Here is a 4,775-nt window from a genome sequence, read left to right on the forward strand (position 1 = left end):
GATGGTTTAGTGTTGAGAGGAGCTAAACATAAAAATACGAACGAGACAGAAAGAGAAAAACATATCCAACTAAATCAATTTATTATCACATCTCAATCACATAACATTGAAATAATTAAGCACTGTTTCCAGTATAACCAAGCATATTCACTCCCACATCTGATATTGACATCTTCATACCCAAATTTAAATGTGATTGTTTATGTCTTTTATAGTATTCAAGGTAGAATTGGGCCACAAAAAGCATTAAAGAAAACAAGTTCAGTTATGTGTGATTAATGTGTTTTTCTTTTTAGGGTGATTGGTTTTTGGTCTCAGCCAAATCCTTGAACTCCGTCTCTCTCCAACTGTATTCACCACTGAGCGCTCAACGACTTCTAAGAACATTTAAACAAGCTGAACATCACAATTGGCAGCTTTAACCCACTAAAGCTCATCAAACGATCTTCAATCATAAATCTTTAGCGTGAAATCAGAATGATTCTAAATATTAAACATTTATTCTAAATACTAAACAGATCATGAATAAAAGAAAGTTAGTTAAGAAGCAATTTTCCATATACAATATTCTCGTTATGTAGACATGACATTAAGGCGAGTATGGTTCTTAGCCAAATAAAAAAACATTTTGCCATAATTTGATTTGTTTAATCTAGCACCATCAGCTGGTCAAGTGTCAACCTTAATGTGAGTGATAACAAGTCATGATGACTATTGTATGATAACTTGCTTAATGTTAGCCATCATAACAATAAAATGAAATGTACACATAATTGTAATCATGTCGACATACAAATGGCTCATCTGTACTTTTGAGTTATTTTTCATCGAGTCAACTTTAGTTGTGGTTTGTATTGTTATAACAACCTCACAGTGCTGCTAACATGTCTGCAGACCGGCAGACCATGTCATGTTTTCCCTAAAGTCCAAAGAAACTTGTAAATTTCTTGAGCAAACCCTTCTTTTCCTCCCTCTCCTGTTTTTCTTCAGACAATTCCTCCTCCGTTTTTGTAAGTTTACGTCGTTTGGCTACTTTGGAGATGATTTTTGCTTTGTCCTTCATTGCCATCAAAGACTGAATTCGAGCCTTGTAACCCTCTTTGGCCTCTGACTTCTCTCCTTCAATCAGCATGTCGATGTACTCCGGAGTGGTCAGCGGGTTAGGCCTCAGGGCGATCTCCTGCAGACGAGTTATAGAGTGCGCTGACTGATCCGCGAGGGAGACTATCATGTCTTGAAGCTGAACGATCTCTTCCTCCTGCCTCTCAATCAATTCCTGAACAGTCATCTTTTCTTCTGTTGCTTTTTTATACTTGTCTTTTATCTCTTGCAGTGTTTGCTTCTCTTTTACTTGAACATAATCCTACTTGTATGTCTGGTTGAAATGCAAATTCCAAATGCATTTTCCAGGGCAGACAGTGCACATCCCGAACTGATCCATTGATGCACATTGACGTTTTTCGCTATCATCAGCGATCCCGCATGGGTAGTGGCATGTTACTGAACATTCCTGGCAGTTGGTAATGTACTCTCATTTCTTTGTGAGTACTTTTTTGATTGGCTTAATAACCTCCACCTCAATCTCAAAGTTTTCATTTGAAGTCATGACCGTTTCATGGTCTTTAATCTTTTCTTTAGTTGACTTGATTTCTTCAAGTTTTGCTAATCCAGCTTCAACTTGCGGTTGCAAACCTTCAACGGCTGTTTCAAGGTGCTTCCGTTCTTTGAGAACCTCTTGGGTCATTACCAGGCTTTTGGTTGTCATTTTATCCAAAGCAGTGAAGAACGTCTCCATGCTTTTGGCACCCATCTTCCAAAACATTTCGTCAAAGTTGTCATCAGAATCCTCATCGCAGTCCCCGTCACTGCTGCTTCTCTTGCCTGCAAACACTGCAGAGTTGTTGAACTTGAAGTGAACTGGAAGCCCTATGTCGTTTTTTGGACGTGGAACCCGAGCGATGTTAATTGCCTCAAGAACCGGTGGCTGCTTGCCATCCGCAAAAGTCACCAGCATCTCAATGTTCTCTGCCACATCTTTGCCAAATATGGAGAGCACCGAATCAAACACATACCGCTGTGTTGCGGTTAGTCGTGCAAGAGAGGCCTGAGTCACAAAACACACTGCATCAATCTCACTAACTCCATTAGCGGAGGTGAAAATCCTCCTGATTTGCTCTGTGATCTCCCGGTCTCTCCCTATTCCTCTTGTATCCCCAAACCCTGGTGTGTCCACAACAGTCAGAGAGAAAGGGATTTTAAATCCCTCCTGGTGGTTGATTTTGTACACAGTGACTTCAGAGGTCTGGCTTTCAGCTTGTGATCTAGACTGATCCTCATCAACTAATTGAAATCTGAAAGAGTCCTTCCACTCCACACCAACATTGTAGTTGATCATTCCATTGATCAGAGTAGACTTTCCTGATCCGGTCGCTCCAAGAAGCATTATTGTGCGATTTTCCCTCATGCTTTCTTTGCCAAAGTTAAATTTCCGGTACCCATCTATGTCCATATCTTCTTGTGTCAGAAGAGGCAGTTTGTAAACTGAGGGAGATTTAGAATTTATACTCTTGCTAATATGTTTCAGGTATTCTGCAAGACGTGCAAATTCACTTTTTGTTGTGCAGACATTAATAATGATGCTTTCTTTGCTTCTGTCGGCTACACCACAATCACATCTGACCCTGACAGCATATTTTGACTGAATTCCTGAAATGATCGCCTTTTCAGCCGTTGAAATCATTTGGTTCCATTGGAGATCTTCCTCTTTCCCCCCGTTGTCTGTTTCGGCGTACTCCACGATGTAGCTCAAAATGTGGACATCTTGTCCAAGTTCAGCAGGTTTCTCCCAGCTGACTGATATCTCACTTGAGTTTGGTTCAACTCGAGGTTTTCCAGGAGGGCTGCAAGGTAAGGTTTTAATGGAACCACTGACTTCATAGGCTGGCCCAACACCTGCTGAGGTCACTGCTCTGCATCTGAACACATACTTTGTGTTAGCTCACTGTGACTTCTTCATCTTTGGATGCTGTCTTCTGTTTCCATCCATCCTCTCCACTGACACAGTACTCAGCAGAGTAGGTGATCTCTGCTCCAAATTTGGGTGGAGAAATATTCAGCGTCACACTGTTGTGGTTTATGTCACTTACTGTTCCTGTTTCAGGCTTTGAAGGTGGCTCAAAGTTCTCACTGACAGAAAAGCCGTCTTTATGAAGGTAGATGCTTGAACCTTTCTGTGCCTCATTTGTTAATCCCAAGGTCAAGAACTTAATGTTCTTGTTCTCCTTGTTGGCTTCTGCAAAATCACTAAAGAGCTTTGCTTTATGCCTCAATGTATCTACTACTTTGTTGGAAAGGAACCATTGTTCCTTCTCTACATCCTGAGTGTGAGCATCTTGAGAGTTGTCTGGTGTTTGTCTTAAGTAGTTTGATAAGGTTGAGAGGTACGATTCAGCACTTCACAATGAGGTGAAGACAAAACACACCACATGTTCTGCACTGAGACTTTCTTCATGAAGATCATTTTGAGATGGAACGATCTTTGTGTTTTTCATCATGTTGGTGAAAGACTTTAACGTGTTGATTTCTCTCTCTTTACAGTCCATCCACTCGCTCAGGTTGTTGCTGTTGAAAGGAGAAGAACGTCTTTTCTTCAGAATCTCTGCGAGCACAGCCTCCTCTTCTGAACTCAGAGCACATCTCTTTAAAGGTTTTAATCTTTTTGCAAATCTGTGGGAACTTCTGTGCAGTGGTGGTTCTCAATGCATCATTGCACCTCATTTCTAGCTCACTGAAGTCCTCAAGGACACTCTGGGATTCTTGAACTAATCTTAAACTTATCTGACGTACAAGTTTAGCAGCAGAAGAATCTAAACTTGTCAGTGGCAACAGCCAGACCTTCATTGGTACGGCGTTTTCTCCGTTGGCTCCCAACAGTCTTGGCAGACTTTGGTAGACTTCTACTGCATCCTGAAAGGGCACGGGATTCTTTTCAAGAGAAAAGTCTCCATGGAATTTGCAGGAGAATTTCTCAACATTTTCTCTGTCCTTGTATTCCATCTTCAGGGAACCTTCACCTTCTATCGAAATGCAGGGAATCTTCTTGATCATCACCTTCAAGTTACCCTGAATGTCTTGATGATCTTCCTTTTCCGACACCTCACGGTCAAAGACAAAGAAGGCTTGTGCCCCATAAAGAATACCGGTGACTACATGTGTTGCTAATCCTTTATCAAAGACATCCCGATGCTTCATATTGCCACTTCCAAGATGATTCATGGACAGTTCCTGGAACTTTGTGGTAGTTTTGTAGGTCAGTGTTACTCTGGCCTGATTTTTGGATGTCTTGTGATCATTCAGGTATTTGGTCGATCCTTCAACCTCCACCAGTCCACCCAAGAAACTTGCTTTCAGAGAGGCTTCAACCTTTAGCGCTGTAGATTTATCGTCAATTGAATCAGATGCAACTATCTCAAAGTCACTGCTAGGTTTTGGTCTCTCTCTTGTATCTTTTTCCAAGTCATCGCAGTCCCATAGTGTCATGCCTGCCAAAAAATAAGTGGGGAAGTTACTCATATATATACACATACTTTAGAATCATAATGTTTGACACACAAACACAGAGGTTATTAAATGACAGGCTCTTGTGTGTGTGTGCACGAGAGAGAGAGAGAGATACAGGATGTCTAACAATGCCTTTGACTGAATGCCTCCAAGTCATGTGTCTGTGTGGAAAGAGAGAGAGAGAGAGAGAGAGAGAGAGAGAGAGAGAGAGAGAG

At 41.3% G+C, this 4,775-nt stretch overlaps 1 pseudogene; it reads right to left on the reverse strand.

Annotated features, from left to right (window-relative positions):
- Positions 1-3,455: 3,455 nt before the first annotated feature.
- Positions 3,456-4,539, reverse strand: LOC116377476 (verrucotoxin subunit beta-like; annotated as a pseudogene).
- Between the last annotated feature and the right edge of the window lie 236 nt (positions 4,540-4,775).

Source organism: Anarrhichthys ocellatus, unplaced genomic scaffold (assembly GCF_004355925.1).
Source record: "Anarrhichthys ocellatus isolate YVR2014 unplaced genomic scaffold, GSC_Weel_1.0 scaffold1296, whole genome shotgun sequence".
Classification (NCBI taxonomy): domain Eukaryota; kingdom Metazoa; phylum Chordata; class Actinopteri; order Perciformes; family Anarhichadidae; genus Anarrhichthys; species Anarrhichthys ocellatus.